The sequence below is a fragment of the Terrapene carolina genome, unplaced genomic scaffold, assembly GCF_002925995.2.
Source record: "Terrapene carolina triunguis isolate 2854851 unplaced genomic scaffold, T_m_triunguis-2.0 Scaffold58, whole genome shotgun sequence".
Lineage (NCBI taxonomy): Eukaryota > Metazoa > Chordata > Testudines > Emydidae > Terrapene > Terrapene triunguis.
In genome coordinates, this window is record NW_020664409.1 from 97580973 (window position 1) to 97604855 (window position 23883).

The window sequence follows — 23883 nt, forward strand, 5'->3', positions numbered from 1 at the left end:
CCTTTGAATAGAATCATAGAATATCAGGATTGGAAGGGACCTCAGAAGGTATTCTAGTCCAACCCCCTGCTCAAAGCAGGACCAATTCCCAACAAAATCATCCCAGCCAGGGCTTTGTCAAGCCTGACCTTAAAAACCTCTAAGAAAGAAGATTCCACCACCTCCCTAGGTAACCCATTCCAGTGCTTCACCACCCTCCTAGTGAAAAAGTTTTTCCTAATATCCAACCTAAACCTCCCCCACTGCAACTTGAGACCATTACTCCTTGTTCTGTCATCTGGTACCACTGATAACAGTCTAGATCCATCCTCTTTGGAACCCCCTTTCAGGTAGTTGAAAGCAGCTATCAAATCCCCCCTCATTCTTCTCTTCTGCAGACTAAACAATCCCAGTTCCCTCAGCCTCTCCTCATAAGTCATGTGCTCCAGACCCCTAACCATTTTTGTTGCCCTTCGCTGGACTCTTTCCATTTTCTCCACATCCTTCTTGTAGTGTGGGGCCCAAAACTGGACACAGTACTCCAGATGAGGCCTAACCAATGTCGAATAGAGGGGAATGATCACGTCCCTCGATCTGCTGGCAATGCCCCACTTATACAGCCCAAAATGCCGTTAGCCTTCTTGGCAACAAGGGCACACTGTCGACTCATATCCAGCATCTCATCCACTGTAACCCCTAGGTCCTTTTCTGCAGAACTGCTTCCTAGCCATTCGGTCCCTAGTCTGTAACAGTGAATGAGATTCTTCCGTCCTAAGTGCAGGACTCTGCACTTGTCCTTGTTGAACCTCATCAGGTTTCTTTTGGCCCAATCCTCTAATTTGTCTAGGTCCCTCTGTATCCTATCCCTATCCTTCAGCGTATCTACCACTCCTCCCAGTTTAGTGTCATCTGCAAACGTGCTGAGGGTGCAGTCCACGCCATCCTCCAGATCATTAATGAAGATGTTGAACAAAACCGGCCCCAGGACCGACCCTTGAGGCACTCTGCTTGAAACCTGCTGCCAACTAGACATGGAGCCATTGATCACTATCCGTTGAGCCCGACAATCTAGCCAGCTTTCTATCCACCTTATAGTCCATTCATCCAGCCCATACTTCTTTAACTTGCCGGCAAGAATACTGTGGGAGACCGTATCAAAAGCTTTGCTAAAGTCAAGGAATAACACATCCACTGCTTTCCCCTCATCCACAGAGTCAGTTATCTCATCATAGAAAGCAATTAGGTTAGTCAGGCATGACTTGCCCTTGGTGAATCCATGCTGACTGTTCCTGATCACTTTCCTCTCCTCTAAGTGCTTCAGAATTGATTCCTTGAGGACCTGCTCCATGATTTTTCCAGGGACTGAGGGGAGGCTGACTGGCCTGTAGTTCCCCGGATCCTCCTCCTTCCCTTCTTTAAAGATGGGCACTACATTAGCCTTTTTCCAGTCATCCGGGACCTCCCACGATCGCCATGAGTTTTCAAAAATAAATAGCTCTAGCACCTCTATGCTTTTGAGCAGACTTGAAATTTGGCAGGGGAAGGGGTGGTGGTGATGATGGCATTTGTGTCAGTAATGTACCCTGCCTGTGAAAATCTGCCCAAATGTGGCCAAGTTATAAGGGTTTGAAAATTCATAGTTTGCACATTTAGTAGACATATATTTAACTTTAGCTGCTAGAAATCTCTACATATTGCATCCTTTCTGAGCATGCACCTGATACTCAAAGCTCCTAGTGCTAACCAGACTGCTCATGCGCCATCCCCACAGAGTACCCAAGCATGCTCCATCCCCTCACAGTTCCTACAGGACTATACATGTGCCATCCTGGGGCTACAGGGGCTAATCCAGACTTTCCCTGTAATACCTGCTCCAGGTCAGGGACTGGAATTGAGAGCAGGGAGCCTGTCTCTTCTGTGCTCTCAGTGACACCTCCTGCTCCACCTGCACTCAGGAATGTGGAGGAGGAACCATCTGATTTGATTGCTGAGGGGATAAAAGTCAGATCAGGGGAGGAGGAAAAGGAGCAGACTGGGACAATGTGAGTAGTGAGACTTGGAGTTTGGTGTGGGGGTGGGAGAGGAAGATGAGACTGCGACTGGATGAACAGAGAGTCTGGGACAAGAAGCCAGGGAGGAGGTGGAAACTGAGGTTAGATGAGAAGCCTGAAGGGTAAAATAGGGCTGGGACCTAGCTGCGGGGGAAGGAGGAGGAAGAGGAAAGACAGATCTGATGTGAAGCCAAGAGAGGGGAACTAGGACTGGCTTGGCAAGGAGAATGGGACTGTGCGGGGAAGGAAAATAGGACTGGGACATGGAGCCAGGATGTGGAAGAAACAGGGTCAGGTTGGAGGGAACAGGGCAGAAAGGGTCAAGCTTGCAGGGCAACAGGAAGAATCTATGCCCACTAGAGCGCACTCCCCTCCAAAATCTGGAACGGAAGCCAAAAATTCCTGAGTCTCACCCTTCCCCTGCTGTCATAAAATATTTCTGAAACCCACTGACAAAGTGTGTGGCTTCTCCCCTTCTAGTGCTACCAGTTATTCCATCAGCTCAAGTGGCAGAGGTCGGTGTGGTGGAAATAAAGATTGCAATCTTGCCTATGAAACATGGGTATCAGTATGATGCCACATGATGGAATTTCTGGGTTTTTTCAGTTTGCTTTTTTAAAAACCTAGCGAATGTTAAAATAAAGTTAAAAGAGCATTTACATTGTGAAGTCAAGCTCTCAAAAATTAAGACATGCCATATTTAAGGTAGCCAGTGCAGCCTTGGTCCCCTTGTACATATGCATTATGATAGTCTTTAATTGCTTGATCATAAATATACTTTCTTCATTCAATGAGTCTCTTTTTTTAAAAAAGATATCTTGATACTCCCAGCTGACGTATTTCCCCAGAGACTCTTGTATTTTCTTTATGGGTTTTGTACTGTTTACTTAGTATTTCCAGACTTGTTAGTCAGGTCTATAATATTGCCAACCACAAACATTAAAAAAAAATAAATCACGAGTCAGGCCTCAAAAAACATGAGATCAGCTTTAAAATCTTGAGATTAAAAATAATAATTTTGGGTGTTGTGTGTGAGGCTTTTTTTGTTTCTTTGATTTGTTTTGGGTTTTTTTTCCTCCTAGTTTGAGTCTTTAGGGTGCCCTCACATCACACTTTCAAGATTTCCTCCACTCCACTGAGGACTAGAAAACTTACTTTAAAGATTTCATTTTTCTTATTTCCTGCATTCCAAGGTGCTGAGGCTTTAAGGAAAAAAACCAAACGTATATCACAAAACTTACAATAAAATAGTGTAAAAGCGGCAAAGAGTCCTGTGGCACCTTATAGACTAACAGGCGTATTGGAGCATGAGATTTCGTGGGTGAATACCCACTTCGTCGGATGCATGACAAATAAAATAGTGAGAACTGGTGTACCTAGCCTTTCATGGCTGTTTTGTTTGCTGTTGTCTAATGTCACAGCACATCTGTTCCTTTTAATGATATTATGCCTTGCCTTGGTCGTCACCTTCATTTTTATAGGTTTACACCATTTAAATTGAAATAAAGTTAGTTCAAAACTACATTGTCTCTCAAAAGTTTCTAGATCAAATGTGGGCCAGGTTTACAGGTATCCATCGCTAATCACTTATATTAATGGTTGAGGATAGCTTTTCAGTATTAGATCAATTTCTCAAATTCATAATGTGATTCAATTTTCCCATTTCTGCCGTAAGAAGGTACTTAAGATCATGAAGAAACAAGTATATTACTTGAGTTGTTGAAAGCTGTTTAGTTAGATCTTGTATGGTTATCAGGAAGAGTTTAGTGGTTCAGAACAGTTATATTCTCTCTGGCTTGACTAAAACACTGAATTCACCTCTGGACATCTTAGTGGTAGGGTTATGGAGGCAAACTGAGTGGAATGCAGATAAACGCCAGAAAAATGATCATGAAGTTAGAAATACAGTTGGTGGAAATTTGATAAAATTTGGGGGAGATTGGGAGTGTCGTTTATTATACAGTGCATGCGTGAGCACACGTGCTTCAAGTTGGCAGGATTGACTGGTGAGAGAAGATTACAAGAGCTAAATATATAGCTTGTCTCAATGGAGGAAGAACAGTTCAGTGGATAGGGCATTAGTCTAGGGGCTTGGGAGAGCCTTGTTCAGTGCCATGAGCTGCCACAGACTTCCTGTGTGACTTTGGGCAAACCAATTTGGGTCAGATGCACAAAGGTATGTATGTGCTTACATGCCCTGGATAGCTAGACAACAACAACTAAGGGGAGACACAATCACAGTTGACAAGTATCTGAGGGACTCTGATTCCAAGAAGAGGAGGAGGATTGCTGAAGGAGAGATGAAAGAAGGGAGCATAACTAAGTGAAATGGAATGATATTAAAAAGATAAATTAAGACTTGGTATCAGCTAAGATGTACTAATGACAATAGTAAATTCCAAATAATTCTACTGAAACCAATGGTACTATTTACATGCCTTGCTAAATCAAGGTCTTAGATTATAAGATAGTCTCCCAACTGAAGTGGTGGTGGTCCTGTCCTTTGAGGCAGTTAGATTTGATAAAGTGGTAGAAAATGCAGATGAATTATAAGATTGGCATATATAAATTGAGAGGCCATGCCAAGTGTATGCAGCGGTGGTCATGAAAGAAGGTTTGGGATTGTGTGTAGGAGAGAAAAGGATCAAGAGATATGTTTCTACTCTTCAGTTATGTGCATCTGAGGTTGTTTACAATTCATGTGTTATCAGCATAGGTAATTTAATTACTTGCTCTGGATTTTTTTTCCTTCAAAAATAATACAGAACCCAAACAACATATAAACTTTGCATCTCTAATTAATGTTAACCAGCCTATTTTCATGGAATGTTTGAACTTAGTTAACCTAAGTAGAAAAACTGAAACAAGCAAATGTTAATATTGTTTCTACAGTCACTGATGTAACAATAATAGTAGTTGTACACCACCAGGCTGAAAATCAACTCCCTTTATGTCCAAACAATAGAGTGAATCACAAAATTCTGACCTTGATATATAATGTGATCATGTAGTAATTATAGCCCTTGTACTTTCTGTATAAACAGACTACATTATCAGTAAATGCTGTGAAGTACTGCTTCTTACTGCAATTTACAGAAAATGACTGGGGTGATAGTATGAAAACTATGAAGCTTTAAGATAATACAGGAGAGAAAATCTTATTTTCTGCAAATGAAAAAAAATAAGCTGGTTATTTGAACTACATGGGATCAGATTATTGTTGCCATCTAAATTCTGTTGAAAAGCATGGCTTACAAATTTAAAGATGACAAAAATATATATAATTCATAAAGGTCAGTGCGGCTATTTTCATGTCCAAAGCATAGAATTAAATCCTCAATCCATGCCGTAGCTCACATGTTCTTGAATGGCACTGTGATGAAAGAAAATTCCTTTTATTTCATGGCAAAATCTGCCATAAATTTGTTCTCTTTGTGTCCCCTCTGTGCAAGCCAAACTAGATATAACAAACAGATGTTCTTCAGCGTCACCTTAAGCTCTGATTTGGATAATACTACGAGCATGCACGCCAATGTGTTTTACTGAGACAGCGACAGTATTTGTGGGGAGTACAAATGACCTTGGGCCTGATTTTCAGAAGTCCTGCACACCTAGCAGCTCCAGTCTGACCTCAAATGGAAATGTGAGTGCTCAGCACTTTGTACAATCAAAATTTTCAATTAATTTGCACACTGCTGAATACTGAATAATTAAAATAAATAATAATAAAATCATCATAATCACTTTCCTGAAAACAAGGCAGTACAGTTGGAAGTTCTCAGTTGGAAAGTCTGTTCTCCCCTGGATGGGTTGCTATTTGAACAGTGGTAGTTGAGCAGTTTCTGGAGGCTGCTGGTCTGCTATGTCAGATAATCCAATAAGAACACTAATCACAAGGCCACTCCCAGAGTCCCTACTCTGATGCATTAAGGACAGCAAAGGGGAGCACACAGCAACAGGAACAATGGTTTGGGAGCCACTGTTCCCTTTGCACAAAAGTTCCCTGATGGTCTAATAAGGAAGCTGTTCCCAAGAAGAAGAAGAGATCCCACCAATGAATGAAGTGGAAAAATGGAAAAAAGAGAAAAACAATTCTGGGAGGCAGGTTATATTATTCATAGAGTCAGAAATGACCTGTGCTTGCCAAAAGTGGGGTGGGGAAGAGTGAGGACAGCCAGCTTCAGCAGTGTTACTGAGCATGCTCACCCCATGTACAAGCCAAACAGCAAATCTGCAAGAGGCACATGATCCTGCATGCTCCCCCATGCCTTGCCTCTGCATGGATTATAAGGCCAGAAGGGACCATTCTTATCAAGTCTGACCTCCTGCATAACACAGGTCATGGGACTTCGCTAAATTCATTCCTGTTTGAACTAGGGTATATCTTTTAGAAAAACACCCAATCTTGATTTAAAAATTCCAGTGATGGAGAATCCACCACAACCATTTCTAAGTTCTTACATTGGTTAAGTACCCTCACTATTAAAAATGTGCACCTTATTTTTCACCTGAATTTATCTAGCTTCAACTTCCAGCCATTGTATCTGTTGTTATGCCTTTGTCTGTTAGAATGAAGAGCCCTGTATTATAAAATTTCTGTTCCCCATGTAGGTATTTGAAGACATTTTTAAGTCAACAGCTCTGGATAACTTGTATTTGAGAGTTGTAAGAGAGTTGTCCAAGGAGGGACCATTAATATTGATTTTCAATAACTTTTGGAACATTAGGGAAATTCCAGAAGACTTTAAGAGAGCTAATGTGTCAAAATTTTAAAAGGGTAAATGTGACAACCCAGGTTATTACATGCCTGTCAGCCTGACATTGATCCCAGGCAAAATAATAGAATGATTGATATGGGACTTGATTAATAAGGAATTAAAGGTAGCTAATACAATTAATGCCAATCAACATGGGCTTATGCAAAATAGATCTTGTCAAAGTAACAATGTCTTTTTAGGTGATGCTAGAAGTTCAGTTGATAAAGTGTTGATGTCATATCCTGAGACTTCTGTAACTCATTTGACTTGGTGCCATAGAACATTTTGATTAAGAAACTAGAACAATACAGATTTGACGTGGTACACATTAAATGGACTAAAAATAGGCTGACAGATCTAACTTTAGTAGCTACTTTTTAACATCCTCAGTTACTTTTGGAATGGAGAGTACTTAATCATCAACATATGATATTAAGGAGTCTCAAAGAGTAGCAAAATAACCCCACAGGGCATTCTGACACTACAGTGTGATGCGTGCATCATCATTTGCCAAAACATGGTTTTGAGACATCAGCAGGGATGAAAGTAACTTAAAGGACTTACTGGTATGCCAGAATCCTGAGCAGGGGGCAGGGCCTCAATCGGAAGAGGCAGGGCCTTTAAATCAGCACCGGAGCCCCCGGCCACCGCCGCTACCTCGGGGCTCCAGTAGCAGGGCTCGGGCAGTGATTTAAAGGGCCCGGGGCTCTGGCCGCTGCAGGGAGTCCCAGGACCTTTAAATCATCGCTGGAGCCCCGGGGCTCCTGCAGCGGGGCTCTGGTAACAATTTAAAGGACCCGGGGTTCAGGCCGCTGCTACCGCAGCAGAGCCCCGGGCCCTTTAATTTGCCGACGGAGCCCCCGGCTGGCGCCGCTACCCCGGGGCTCCGGCAGCAGGGTTCTGGCAGCGATTTAAATCGCCACCCGAGTCCCGGGGCTCCCGGCTGGCACCGTGACCCCGGGGCTCCAGCAATGGGGCTCCTGGCTGGCGCCACTACCCCAGGGCTCCAGCAGCCAAGCTCTCGTGGTGATTTAAAGGGCCAGGGGCTCCGCTGCGGTAGCGGCAGCTGGGAGCCCTGGGCCCTTTAAATCACAACCGGAGCCCCGGGCTGCCACCGCTAGCCCAGGGCTCCAGCAGCAGGGCTCAGGTGGCAATTTAAAGGGCCCAGGTCTCCGGCCGCTGCCGATAGCCCCGGGCCCTTTAAATCACCGCGTGGGGAAGCTGCACCCTGCCGGTACGGTCGGCAGTGTACTGGCTCTTGCCGGTAGGCCGTACCGGACCATAACGGCTTGCTTTCACCTCTGGACATCAATACAATATTACAACATATATTGTATTGAAATGTCATGGTGTTCAACTGCAGTTGGCTTTTTCTGCAATTTCATTCAAAGACAGATTTGCTCCAGGACTCAGATATATAACAAAGATCCATATAAGTAGCTAGAGAAATGGACTCTCCTGCTCTTGAAAAGCAAGTGCCATTGCCTTCCACTATTTGCCCGATGGTTTCAGGATCGCAGTATCCGTGTACAAGTTAAATCTCTGTTTGATATACATAAGAATGATCTTTTTCAGCATATCCTACTCTATCCTTCAGCTGTTTCTTGGGCTCACAGAAGAGTTCTCATTTTGTTGGCAGTAGAAGCTTATCAGTATGTCTGCTTCCTTTCTTTAAGTCTCTGAAGCGCTTCCATTAATCTCAGCACTGGAACTTTATATATTTGATGACAAGGGAGCCATCAGCAATCCAATATTTTAAGTAACTTACAATTCCCCTCTTATGTCCAGGAGAGGTTAATGATAAACCAGGATGTTTCCCCTCTGTCAAGCTGTCTGGAGTGGCTCATGACCGTGAGTGCCAACCTCAGGGCAGACTGTTAAGAAGCAGGGCACAAACCCCAAATTGGTTTTGTGGTCTATAATTAGATTTCACCAGCCAAGTATTAAGTGTGATACTCCTCAAGCTCTGTAACAGCCTTAACATGGAGTCACAGACAGTTCCCTTGGGTACTCCAGTCTATTTTGCCACCTAGGCAAGCTTGTGTTTTTGCTAGATGGCCCTTACACAAAAAACAAAAACAAAACAAAAAAACACCCAACCCCCCACAATATTCAGGTTACTCCCAGTAGCAAGGATCAGTCACTCATCCCAGGTCGTTATTTCTCAAAGACAAGACTTGTAGCCAATCCTATAATAAATTACCTAAAGGTTTATTAACTAGGAAGAAGAAATGCGAGTTATTTACAAGATTAAAGCAAGTAAACACACATTACACAAATGAGTGACCGTCTTCAATTTCAAAAAGTAATAGAAGCTGCTGTAATGAGCAAACTCTATATGTCCTTTAGGACTAACCCAAGCTAAATAGCCAGGATCCCTTGCTTATGCTTAAAAATCTTGCCCTCTCCCTAAAGTCCATGCAGCTTAGGACAACAATTTCTTCTTGACAGGGACTTTTATTCCCTTCCTACAGAGCTCAAGCTGATGGGATGAGTGTTTGCGCATGTCTCCTCTTCATAGGTGTTGGGGAGCAATCAACAAATCTATTGTCCATTGATGTTCCACAATGGCTTCTCTGGTGTACGTGGGCCTTCCTTTATTAGAGAGGAGATGACAATTCTTGTGGCAGACTAGTATTTCACTGTTGGTAATGCTTCTCTCCTGACAGTGGGGGTTTACAGTTTTAAAGCAAACACCTTTATAGTTATAAAGCAGACACTTAATCTTACTTATAACATCTGTACCCCATGTTATCAGGTTATATTTAATACATGCAACATCCTACAAGCATCTAATAAAGGCTAACCACTAAATACATTCTTATAACTATCTGTTTTAACAATACTAACACACAGGTGATCCAGCTGGTTTCCAGCTATGCATTTGTCAGTGTTCAGTGAACCCTAAGGGCCTTGGCAAGAGGTGACACCTACGCTGCCAGAATCACGCTCCACCACTGTCAGCTCAGTAACAGTATAATGATTTACTCCATGTAGAGTCTGTAGACATTAGGCCTGCATACTTTACATGCATTGTAGATGAATACCACCAGCCTGGATGTTGTGTAACTTCCACCGCTATTGATTTGTAATATTAAAACAGATATTGTGGGCTGAATTCAATAGTAGTAATTTCCTAAGTGTCTTTGTGGGACAGACATTCTAAAAATTAGAGACAATTAGAGCCATCTGCAGCTATGTACAAGGTAATTGTGCTCCCTTATGAAAAATTAGGGGAGTCTGAACTGCAGGTTCCCATGGTCCTCCTGCCGTGATTTTTTAACTCTGTGACAGCAGCTCTGCAATGAAGCAAACTGCATATTTCTGCCCTCAGCTCCCACTAGCTAAGAGCTAATATGGTCCCCACACATTGCCACAGTATTTGAACACCCCACAAATGTTAATGAATGTAGTCTCAGAAAGCCCCCTTTGAACTACAGAAGTATTATCCCTAATTAATCTCCAGGGAGTTCAAGGTCACACAAAGAGTCTGTAACAGAACCAGGAATGGAACCCAGATTTCCTCACGCTTCAGTTACGTTTACACTACAGCAGCTGCACCGACACTCTAAGCCAATAGGCGAGAGCTCTCCTGTCGGCTTAACAACACCTACCTCTGTGAGAGGCGGTAACTATGTCATTAGGAGAAGCTCTCCCACCAGAGAAGCTGTCCACACCAGTTCTTAGGTCGGTATAACTTATGTTGCTTGGGGGTATGGATTATTCACACCTCTGAGCGCCGTAAGTTATATCGAAGTAATTTGTAATGTAGACACAGGCTTAAACACAGGACCATATTTTGACTACACCCATGCTTGTGTATTACACCGTGCCAACCCATTCTACCTCACTGAGCCTTTCTTAGACTTCTCCCACCAGCATCTGTCTCTTTTTCATGCTGCCCCTTATGTCTCCCTCCTCCTGTGTGCCAACCAATTCCACTCTCCTACTTGGAATCCCACCTAGAATCTCACCTCTTTTGGCTAGCTTTGTATTGCTGACCATCCTTTCCTTTAATATACATACAAAAACTGTAGTGTTATATGATATCTGTACCCCCCAAATTCCTGGTAATACAAACCATGTGGCAAACTTAAACAAAAGACAGTTTTTAGACCCCTTCCGCCCTCTTCTTTGTGTCTGTGCCCAACCTTACATTGAGTTTTCCCCTACTCCATGACTAGTCCCCTTGAAATCAAAGTGACTACTTGCACGGTAAGATATGAATCAACTTAAGTAAGGAAGATGTAATGAGGCTCTTAGAGCCTGATCCAATCTCTTTCAAAGTCAACGGGAGCCTTTACATTGTCGTCCATGGACTCTGAGTCAGGCTTTTCAGATTGTAAGCACTCTGGTAATGCATTATAAAACAGGTTTCAAGAGCCTTCAGCCATTCCTTAACCTCTAGTAATCCCTGTCTCCACCTTCCCTGCAACCTTCAGAACCACTCCAAGTAGCTGAGGATGACATGAGAAACATTTAGTGCTTTCACAGAGGCAAGAGAAGGGATTTAGAAAATGAAAATGAGATACCATAATAGAATTTCTGACTGTCCAAGCGAAAAAGCAATTGTTCCGTCGCATATAACTTTGGGATATCTTCGCACTTTCATATCAAGTAATCTACACAGCTAATATTTCAGACTTAATGTTAATTCCTATTTAAGTTATTAGTCTTCCCTGGCTGTAGAAAAAGTATGCTTATATTTAAAGTAACCTTTGGACTAAGATCAAACATTGAATGCTTCAACCGCCAAAGAAAATCTTTTCAGAAAATTATGGAGAAATTTAAAAAAAAATTATAAAGGAACTTCCATACCAATCTGATCTATAGGATGCACTACCATGAAGGCTATATTATCCATCTCCATCTGAATGATAGTGGGAGGCTTAGTTCATTGATGTTTGGAAGAGCTTTGATCTTCTTGGATGAGAGTTATTACATGAATATAAAATATTACAAAGTAATATACCGAAGTATTATAAAGGCTTTCTTTTTGCCAGGGGAGCAATGAATTCCATTATTTTCATGGTTTTGACATTTGGGAGTTTTTGTGGGTAGGCTAGTAAACAGCTGAACTAAATGTCACTCAGAACCTTAAGACCTGCCAAGTTAAATCTTGGGCTACATGGGGTTGGGGACTAGAAAAGAGAAATTCTTTCAGGATACCCTTACTCATATCAAGCAGCACACTGCTGCTGTACAAGAAGTCCCACTGATTTCAGTGAGATTTTTTTTCTGTGATTACGTGTTCATCTGTGTCACTAGAGGGATCACAAACTCTGGACCTTAAGGGAGCCTCAATAAGCCCCAATTTATCAGCGTACTAATACCTACCTTAAAGCATATGAGTAGTCCCATTTTGTTCAGTGAGAGGATTATTATACACTATGCAATGTGAGCTAGCTGTGTTTGTAGAGTATGTGTGTGTGGTGGGAATCCTTTAGGCCTCCCTAACCCTGCTGTGGAAGTGGAGCCCAGCTGCTTGTGCTGAATCTGTGCATAGCTGACAAATGCCAATATTTAAAAAAGAAAAAAAATCCTGGACATGTATGGGAGCATGGTGTGGACACAAGACAGAGCAGGATAAATGAGGCCAATTAACCTTATAGGCTACATGTGGAGGAAAGCAAATGGAAGATGAAGTTCAGCTTGGAAGGAGCAGGTTGGGTCTGCATAAAGAGATGAAGCTGTGACCAGAAAGAGGCTGAGGCAGGGGGCGGACGAGGCTGACTGGAGCTGGAAACAGAGGCTGAGAGAGGAAGGTTAGAGGTTATGTAGGGAAAATACGGGAGAAGCAGAAAGGGATGAGGTGTGGCTTCAGATTTGGAAGAAGAAAATAAAAAGAATAGAAATATCTGCATTTGAAGACTACATGGCTCTGGGAAGGAGGATAAAAGAGTTTGGGGCGCAAGTGGTATTCTTGTCCATCCTCCCTGTTGAAAAAAGGCCCAGGCAGGGACTGTCGAATCATGAAAGTAAATGCATGGCTACGCAGGTAGTGTTGGCAAAAGGGCTTTGGCTTCTTTGACAAAAAGCTGATGTTCTAGGAAAGAGGATTACTGTGCTGGGATGGGCAGCATCTAGCAAATACTGGGAAGAGCATCTTTGGACATCATCTGGCTAACCTGATAAGGAGAACTTTAAACTAGGTCTTATGGGGGATGGTGACAAAAATCCAGCCAGTGCGCATCTAGGCTCAAGCAATGAAATCAAGGGGAAGGTGTTAAGTTCTGGAGAAGGGACTAGAAATCACAACCGCATTAAAGAGGCAAAAGGAAAAGCAACAAGGCAGTCTGCAAAATATCTTCGATGCCTATATATTTATCAATGGAAGGAGTATGGGGAACAAGCAAGATGAACTGGAAGTCATGGTATTTGAAGAAAATCAATTATGACTTAATTGGCACTTCAGAGACTTGGTGGGACCACTCCCATGATTGGAGTACCAGCATTGAGAGAAATAGCTTGTTCCAGAAGGATAGGTATGGGGGGAAAAAGGAGGAAGCATCGTGCTGCCTATCAAGAATGTATACACTTGCTCCGAGCTCCAAGAAGAAGTGAGTGATAGACCTACTGAGTCTCTCTGGATGATGATAAAAAAGGGAAAAGAATAATAGTGATGTCATGGTGTGGGGGAGTCTATTATTGACTACCAAATCAAGAAGAGGAAGTGGATGGGGCATTTTACAAGCAGGTAACAAGATAGCTAAGACACATGAGCTAATATTAATGGGGTATTTTAACTTCCCTGATATCTGTGGCAGACTATTACAGCAAAACATATTATGTCCTGTGTAGGGGACAATTTTCTGAATCAGAAAGTTGAGGAAACAATTAGGGAATCATCCATTTTTGATCTGGTGTTGACCAACGGGGATGAACTAGTTGCAAACGTGAAGGTGGTCGGAAACCTGGAAGGAAGTGATCATGAACTGATAGTGTGACGGGTTGGATCACAGAAACCCCCTTGGGAGCTGCCACCCGATGTGCAAAGACTACCCCTGCTTCTGTTTTCCCTGCCAGCTCAGGACTCCAGCACCCTGTCTTGCTGAGCGAGACACTCCAGTCTGGCTCCAACACAGACCCAGGGTCTGAATCACTTGTCCCGAAGCTGCAAGTTTACCTAAAAACAGCTCACAGGAGTGTGCTTGTCTTTAGCACTCAGATGCCCAACTCCCAATGAGGTCTAAACCCAGATAAATCCGTTTTACCCTGCATAAAGCTAATGCAGGGCAAACTCATAAATTGTTCGCCCTCTATAACACTGATAGAGAGATATGCACAGTTGTTTGCTCCCCCAGGTATTAATACATACTCTGAGTAAATTACTAAATAAAAAGTGATTTTATTAAATACAGACAGTAGGATTTAAGTGGTTCAAAGTAGTAACAGACAGAACAAAGTAAGTCACAAGCAAAATAAAATAAAATGCGCAAATCTATGCCTAATCAAACTAAATACAGATAATCTCACCCTCAGAGATGCTTCAGTAGGTTTTTCTCAGACTGGACACCTTCCAGGCCAGGGCACAATTCTTTCCCCTGGTACAGCTCTTGTTCCAGCTTAGGTGTTATCTAGGGGATTCTCCATGATGGCTCCTCTCTCCCCTCTGTTCTCTTCCACCTCTTTATATATCTTTTGCATAAGGCGGGAACCCTTTGTCCCTCTGGGTTTCCACCCCCCCTCACTGGAAAAGCACCAGGTTAAAGATGGATTCCAGTTCAGGTGACATGATCACATGTCACTGCAAGACTTCATTACTCACTTGCCAGCACACACATATACAGGGAGACTCACAGGTAAACAGCCATCTGCAGACAATGGGAGTCATCAAGATTCCAAACCATCATTAATGTCCCACACTTTACATAATTACAATAGGCCCTCAGAGTTACATTTTATATTTCTAGTTTTAGATACAAGAGTGGTACATTTATACAAATCAGATGATCATACTCAGTAGATTATGCACTTTGTAATGATACCTTACAAGAGACCTTTTGTACGAAGCATATCCCAGTTGCATTATATTCACTTATTGTCAAATTTTTATAAAACGATCCCAGTTACATTATATTGACTTATTATCAAGTTTTTATAAAACCATATAGACTGCACAACGTCACAGATAGAATTCAAGATCCTTTGGAAAGGAGGACATGAGAACAGCAAAACAAGGACACTGGACTTCAGAAAGGTGGATTTCAACCAACTCAGAGAAATAGTAGGCAAAGTCCCATGGAAAGACCAATTAGGAAGAAAAGGAGTCGAAGCAGTTCATGAAAGTTGTAATATTAGAGGCTGAACATCAAGCTATTCCTGTGCAAAGGAAAGATAAGAAGAGCCACAGGAAGCCAATCTAAAAAATACATACAGGAAATGGAAGGAGGGGCATGTCACCAAGGAAGTATACATGGGAATAGCGTGAGTATGTAGGAACAAAATCAGGAAAGCCAAGGCAAAGAACCTTACAGCTGGCAAGAAATGTTAGAGATGGCATTAGAGAGCTGGTAACAGAAGATGATAGGAAGGCAGAGCTGCTAAATGCCTACTTTGCTTCAGTCTTCTCACAAAAAATAACATGAGACTGAACGACGCAAAGTTACCATAGACAATAAAGGGGAAGGAATGCAGATTGGGATAAGTAAAGAACCTGTCAGAGATCTTCTGACTAATCTGAATGGATTCAAGTCAGCGGGGCATGATGCTATTCACCCCATGGTGTTGAAGGAAACAGCTGAAGAAATCTTGGCGCCAATGGCAATAAGATTTCCAAACTCATGGAGGACAGGAGAGGTCCTGGAAGACTGGAGAAGGGCTAACATAGTGCCCATCTTTCAAACAGGGGGAAAGGGAGGAGCCAGGGAATTAGAGACCTCGATACTGGGAAGCTACTAGATGTATAAGACATTCCATTTGTGAATACTTGAAGGGTGAAGGGGTAATCACTAGCATCCAGCATGGATTTACTAAGAACAAATCATGCCAAACCAGCTTGATTTCCTCCTTTGACTGGGTAACTGGTTTAATGGATTGGGGGGGGGCAGGGGGGGAATGTGCTGTTGCAAAAAAAGCAAATGCAATTTTCGGTTCCGTTAACCGAGGCATAGCATGCAAGTCACGGGAGGTGATAGTACCGCTCTATTCGGCGCTGGTTATGCCTCAGCTGGAGTACTGTGTCTAACTATGGTCACCAATGTATAGAAAGGATATAGAGAAACTGGAAAGGATACAGAGATGAGGGACAAAGATGATCAAAGGAAGAAGCAAAGGCTGAAGGAACTGGGTATGTTTAGTTTGGAAAAGAGGAGATTAAGGGGGGACATGATAGTGGTCTTCAAATACTTAAAAGGCTGCTATAAAAAGATGGAGAAAAGTCGTTCTGTCTTGCCACCGAGGGCAGGACAAGAGACAATGAGTTCAAACTACAGCCTAGCAGATTTAGATTAAATCTCAGGAAAAACTTCCTAACTGTAAGAACAGTAGGACAATGGAACAGACTGCCTAGGGAGGTTGTGGAAGCTCCTTCACTGAAGGTTTTCAAAAGGAGGCTGGATAGCCATCTGTCTTGGATGGTTTAGGCATAACAAATCCTGCATCTTGACAGGGGGTTAGACTAGATGACCCTTGTGGTCCTTTCTAGCCCTATGGTTCTATGATTCTAAGGCCTGGTCTACACTAGGCTTTTATGTCGACTTTAGCGCCGTTATATCGAATTAACCCTGCACCCGTCCACACCAGGAAGCCATTTAGTTCGACAGAAAGCTCTCTTTAAATCGATTTCTGTAATCCTCCCCAACGAGAGGAGTAGCGCTAAATTCGACATGGCCATATCGAATTAGGCTAGGTGTGGATGGAAATCGACGGTAATAGCTCCGGGAGCTATCCCACAGTGCACCACTCTGTTGACGCTCTGGACAGCAGTCCGAGCTCGGATGCTCTGACCAGCCACACCCCCGGGAAAATTTGAATTCATTTTCATTTTCCTGTCAGGGCAGTTTGAATCTCAGTTCCTCTTTGGACATCGAGGGGAGCTCAGCAGCAGTGGCAACTATGCAGAGCTCTCCAGCAGAGATGGCCGTGCAATCTAATAGAAAGAGGGCCCCAGCATGGACTGATCGGGAAGTCTTGGATCTCATCGCAGTGTGGGGCGATGAGTCCGTGCTTTCAGAGCTGCGCTCCAAAAGAAGGAATGCTAAGATCTACGAGAAGATCTCCAAAGCCATGGCAGAGAGAGGCTACAGCCGGGATGCAACGCAGTGCCGCGTGAAAATCAAGGAGCTGAGACAAGGCTACCAAAAAACCAAAGAGGCTAACGGACGCTCCGGATCCCAGCCCCACACATCCCGTTTCTACGAGGCACTGCATTCCATCCTGGGAGCGGCCGCCACCACTACCCCACCCCTGACCGTGGACTCCGAGGATGGGATCATGTCCGCGGCCGGTTCCTCGTCGGACATGGCAGCGGACGGGGAAGATGAAGAAGGAGATGAGGAGGACGAGGCAGTCGACAGCGCTGGCACCGCTGATTTCCCCGACAGCCAGGAGCTCTTCATCACCCTTACCGAGATCCCCTACCAACCGTCCCCATCCCTTACCCCGGACACAGAATCAGGGGACGGATCAAGCAGTAAGTGCTGTAAACATGTAAACATTTATTTAAAACAGAACGGTAATATTTATACTATTAACAATGTATATTTATAAAAGTGCTGTAAACTAGTAAAAAAATAATCAGGTACAAAACAGGAATATTTACAAAGGTAACAAATGGGTTTTGCATGATTTCTCTGTCTTAGGCTCTTCTCAATTTAGTCCCAAGTATTTTAAAAAAATTTCACAATGTCCGTTACTACATGATTCCCAGGCCCAAGACGCTCCACTCCAAAGTCTCAGTGCACCTACGCGAAAATCCGGTCAATGTGGCCGGGGATCGACGAGAAATCCTCGTAGGAGAACTCCTCGTAGGTCTCGTGGAGGTAGAGCTCAAGCCTGTTGATCAGGTTCCGGGGTAGGGCGATCTTAGTGGGCCCTCCGTGGTAGCAGACATGTCCCCTCCATGCCACAATCAGGTACTCGGGGATCATGGCCCGACATAGCATGGCGGCATACGGCCCCGGTTTTTGCATGCTTTCCCGCAGCATGCGTTCTCTCTGGGTGTCCGGGATCCTCAGGAGGGTGATGTCGCTCATGACGCCCTGCTTTGAATTAGGGAGGGGACTGTTAGTATTGGGACTTTTACAGCCACGCGGTGGAGGGAGAGGGGCAGCATACAGGGATCTTTCCCTGGGACAGCCGCGAGGGGGTGGGACAGGGGCAGAGTTGATGCTGTCCTGATTGCTGGCAGCAGAGACTGGCATTGCTTTCAATGTGAAAGGAGGCCAGTGCTACTGCTGGAGTTTTAAGCAGCCACAAGTCTGCGGCTTACCATTATTGCCCGCTCCAGAAGTTCAGGTCTCCAGCCACAGTTCTCTGAACAGTCCAAGACCTCCGCAAGTCCACAGGCACTGAAGGCGACGGCCGAAAATTCGACCTTGTCCTGAGTGCGCATGTGAGAGGTTCAGTGCATGGTCTTGTTCACAGAGAAAGACTAGGTTCTTTGTATACAATTTCATTTATCTGTCTCAGGAATTCACTCCCTTTTTAAAATTCACACAGACACATCTGCGACTGTCTCCCAACCCAGCCTGTCAGCACACTCCCAGAGGCTAGCGCAGATTAGGCGGAGGAAGAAGAAGACGCGTGAAGACATGTTCTCAGAACTAATGGGCTGCTCCCGAGCCCAGGCAGCCCAGCAGACACAGTGGAGGGAGAACTTGTCACAAATGCACCGAGCAGTCATGGAACGGGAGGAGAGGTGGCGTCAGGAGGACCAACAGGCTACTGAAAAGCTGCTTGGACTAATGAGGGAGCAAACGGACACGCTCCGGCGCCTTGTGGATGTTCTGCAAGACCGGAGGCAGGAGGACAGAGCCCCGCTGCAGTCTATCTGTAACCGCCCTCACCCGCCACCAAGTCCCACACCACCCTCACCCAAAGTCCAAAGAAGGAGGGGCGGCAAGGGCCGTTAAAACTTTCAATCAACCCCTGCAGACTGCTCTAGCAGTAGAAGGCTGACATTCCCCAAAATTTCATAAGTCCTTTCCTACCCACCTCACACAAGCCCCCGTCCAAGTTTCACCCCCCACGTTTCATGTCTGGTTCGCAATAAAATGTTTGTTTCTGTTCATTACTGTTTCAGTCAGGTTCTTTTGAGGGAGAGTCTGTCTGGAGGGGGGGAAGGGGCTTGGTAATTGGACAGGACAGTCACCTTTAGCAGGGTACAGAGGCGGTGTCAGGTCCAGCATCAGGACACATAACCAGTGCAGTCACTGGTTACCCTGGTCAGTCTGGGAGGTGCTTTTCATGTTTTGGGGGGGGGGTTGCTCTGTGACTTTGTGGCGGGGGAGGGCAGTTACAGATCTTATGCAGCGGTCCTTATCCTGGCTCACAGATCCACGCAGCAGGGGATCTGTAACCCTACCCCCCCTGCCAGAAAGTCACATAGCCGACACATACACACAGTCCCCCCCAGGAGTGCTGGCAGGCTCCATTGAAATAACCAGTCCACCAGTGCGGAGCCTGTCATTCCGGGAGTTTAGAAGTATCATTTGCATCAGAACACTAAACCCGCCCCCCGCCACAGTCTGCGTCCCCGGTTTAAAATATTCCCGCGAAAACAGCAATACAGACAACGGTGTTCATTAACAAAATCGAAATGATTTTATTTTTTGGGAAGGGGAAGGGGGTGAAGGGGGTATGTAACTGGAGAGGATAGTCAAAATGAACTGGGTAAAGAAACGGGGGCAGGTTCAGCTTTTCTGTCCACAAACTGAAAAGTCACTGGTTGCCCTGCTCACTCAGGAACCTAGCTTTCAAAGCCTCCCGGATGCACAGGGCGTCCCGCTGGGATCTTCTAATGGCCCGGCTGTCTGGCTGGACGTAATCAGCAGCCAGGCTATTTGCCTCTAGCTCCCACCCCGCCATAAAGGTCTCCCCCTTGCTCTCACACAGATTGTGGAGCACACAGCAAGCTGCAATAACGATGGGGATATTGGTTTCACTGAGATCACAGCGAGTGAGTAAGCTTCTCCATCTCCCTTTGAGACGGCCAAAAGCACACTCCACTACCATTCTGCACTTGCTCAGCCGGTAGTTGAACAGTTCTTTTTCTGTGTCCAGGGCGCCAGTATAGGGCTTCATGAGCCAGGGCATTAGCGGGTAGGCTGGGTCCCCGAGGATGACTGTAGGCATCTCCACATCCCCAAGAGTTATTTTGTGGTCTGGGAAGTAAATACCTTCCTGCAGCCGTCTAAACAGACCAGAGTTCCTGAACACACGAGCGTCATGAACCTTGCCCGGCCATCCGACGTAGATGTTTGTAAACCGTCCCCGATGGTCCACCAGTGCTTGCAGCACCATTGAAAAGTAGCCCTTTCTATTGATGTACTGGCTGGCCTGGTGGTCCGGTCCCAGGATAGGGATGTGAGTCCCATCGATAGCCCCACCGCAGTTTGGGAATCCCATCGCGGCAAAGCCATCTATGATGACCTGCGCGTTTCCCAGGGTCACTACCTTTGGGAGCAGTACCTTGACGATTGCCTTGGCTACTTGCATGACAACAACCCCCACGGTAGATTTGCCCACACCAAAGTGGTTCGCGACTGACCGGTAGCTGTCCGGCGTTGCAAGCTTCCAGAGGGCTATGGCCACTCGCTTCTGGACAGTGAGGGCTGCTCGCATGCGGGTGTCCTTGCGCTTCAGGGCAGGGGACAGCAACTCACAAAGTTCGAGGAAAGTCCCCTTCCGCATGCGAAAGTTTCGCAGCCACTGGGATTCATCCCAGACCTGAAGCACTATACGGTCCCACCAGTCCGTGCTTGTTTCCCGGGCCCAGAATCGCCGTTCAACAAAATCCACATGCCCCATTGCCAACGTCATGTCCTGGGCGCTGGGGCTCGTGGTTTCTGACAGCTCTGTGCCACTCTCCGACTTCAGGCTCTCACGGCGGTGCCGTAGCCTCCTCGCCCGATTTCTCTGCATCTGCCTCAGGGAAAGGTGTATGATAAGCTGCGAGGTGTTGAGAACGGCCACAAGTGCAGCGATGGTCGCAGCGTGATCCATGATCGCAGTGCTGTGGCGTCCGCGCTGTCACTGACCAGAAAAGTGCGCGAACTGATTTCCCGCCGGCGCTTTCATGGAGGGAGGGAGGGCGTTAGTGACGGACGGATGACGACAAATTTTTTTTACCCAGAAGGCATTGGCGGCTCGACCCAGAATTCCGATGGGCAGCGGGGACTGCGGGAACTGTGGGATAGCTGCCCACAGTGCACCGCTTCCAATATCGACGCTCGCCCCGTTAGTGTGGACTCACAAAGTCGAATTACTGTCCTTAGTGTGTCCTTAGTGTGGACACACACGTTCGACTTTGCAATATCGATTCCACATATTCGATTTAAGTAAAATCGAATTACCCTCGTAGTGTAGACATACCCTAAGAAGAAGAAGCAGACAGGGATGGAAAAGAGAATAAGGAAAAAGGATCAACATTTTATAATTATCAAATCACTGGCTGAAGATGTAAAGATAGAAGATGTTAATCCTTTGAAAACAGTAGAATGGATTAGGCAAAGTAGTGGAGAGATATTAAGAGCTAAAAGAATGCAGGCTGGAGATTTATTAGTAGGATGTGCACATATGGAACAGGCTGAGAAACTTCTTAAAGCTACACTTGTAGGGAAAATAAAAAGTAATTTGCCAGCAACCTAAATTTGTGACAGAAGCAAGAGGGGTAATATATGGGGCTCTCCCAAACATGATTGAGGATGAAATTAAAAGGGCTATAGCCAAGGACCAAATGTTGTTTGTTAAGTGACTGATTAGCAGAAGGAGAGAACACAAACCATCCACAGCTGCCTGAATAGCATTTAAAGGTGCAATGCTTACCCAGGTAGGTTAGTATAGGATATTGATATCAACCCTTCTGGGTTAAACCACATATCCTGGCCCCTGTCTGTATGGGGGAAACGAGGTGTGGTTAATGTAGAGGAGACCACTTGTATGATGGCTGTATGGAAGGAACAGAACTACAATGCAGCCATTGTAGGGATAAGCACAGTACAGCATACAAAGGGTTTGTAGCAGCGGAAAAAGCTAGAGCTACAGAAAGCTAAAACTATCACACACAAAAAATGCTGTGCAGAAGCTACCAAAATATATTCACAGCGGAATGTGGAGAAGGAAGAAAATGCCAGTGAGGGGAAATAGCTACTGGTACAACAACATGCAGTTCAAAGCAGAAAAGAGAATATAAAAGGAACAGATGAAGATGTACTGCTTGTAGACAAAGAGAAATGTATAGCATTTATGACTGGAAATGATAAAGCGCACTTTACAGACAGAGAAGCAGACTGGAAATAAAAATGACAACAAAAGTAGCAGAAAAATATTTGCATACAGGCATTCTCTCGATAGACTGCATTCACGCAATTTTAAATGAAGGTAATAAAGTAGTTTAAACAACACGATTCTAATGTTTTTTTGCTGGAAGGCACATAGTTTAAAAACACATGGTCAGGAATTAAAGAAAAGTGGTTTTGAAATGAAACAAATTTAACATGATATGTGTACAAGAAACATGGTTAGTGAAAATTTATGTTTAGGCTGCCAGGATATGATATAATCAGATGTGACAGAGAAATAACAAGAGGAGGAGGGATCTGTATACTTCTAAAGGAAGGCCTTAATTATATTGACATAGAATTACAGAATGTAAGTTTTGAGATTCCTCTGCAGAATAACAGCACCCTTATACATACACCTCTACCTCGATATAACACTGTCCTCGGGAGCCAAAAAATCTTACCGTGTTATAGGTGAAACCGCGTTATATTGAACTTGCTTTGATCCACCGGAGTGCGCAGCCCCGCCCCCCCAGGAGCACTGCTTTACCGCGTTATATCCAAATTCGTGTTATATCAGGGTAGAGGTGTATCTAATGTTTACAAACCATGTAAAACGTTAGGCAATCTAGAATTGGAAGAGTTAGTTAATGGTGAAATTAAAAGACCTGTATGTTATTTGTGGAGACTTTAATAGCCATAATGAATTATGGGGAAGCAGGAAAACTGATTATAATGGCAAAAGCTTGGAACAGTTCATTGACATGCACAACCTGGTATTGCTCAAAAGGTGGATGGAACCTTTTCATGTTTAGATCTGGGAATTGCAACAAGCAATATAGCAAGTAAATGCAGCTGGGAAACCTATAAAGAAGATGGAATGGGAAGTGATCACTTCCCTATGCTAATTACGTATCAAGGCCTAGGTAACATTGAAAACACTGAAGGAATTCCTACCTAGAGCCTTAGAAAAGCAAACTGGAGACTCGTTAAGAGTAAGTGTGCTGAGAATCTAAGTACCAATTGAATAAGTGATAATCTAGAGCAGGGGTCTGCAACCTTTCAGAAGTGGTGTGCCGAGTCTTCATTTATTTACCCTAATTTAAGGTTTCACGTGCCAGTAATACATTTTAACATTTTTAGAAGGTCTCTTTCTATAAGTCTACAATATATAACTAAACTATTGTTGTATCTAAAGTAAATAAGGTTTTAAAAATGTTTAAAAAGCTTAATTTAAAATTAAATTAAAATGCAGAGGCCCCCGGACCGGTGGCCAGGACCCGAGCAGTATGAGTGCCACTGAAAATCAGCTCGCGTGCCGCCTTCAGCACACGTGCCATAGGTTGCCTACCCCTGTATTATAGACTTATAGAAAGAGACCTTCTAAAAACGTTAAAATGTATTCCTGGCACGCGAAACCTTAAATTAGAGTGAATAAATGAAGACTCAGCACACCACTTCTGAAAGGCTGCCGATCCCTGTCCTAGAACAAAGGCAATGATCTTCACAAAAAGGAAGATTGGGGAAAAATTGAACCTATATCTCTATACAGAAAAGATATGGGTAGTTAAAAGTTTTACATTCTTAAGAGTTACGTTCGATGGCACACTAACTTAGAAGGGTCATATAGATAATATCAAGACTAAATGTAAA

General features: G+C 44.3%; 1 protein-coding gene across 1 annotated transcript in view; it reads right to left on the reverse strand.

Moving 5' to 3' along the window:
• Positions 1 to 23883, reverse strand: part of ASAP1 (ArfGAP with SH3 domain, ankyrin repeat and PH domain 1) — a 288493-nt gene that overhangs the window by 244492 nt on the left and 20118 nt on the right. The gene's annotated exons all lie outside the window — the stretch shown is intronic.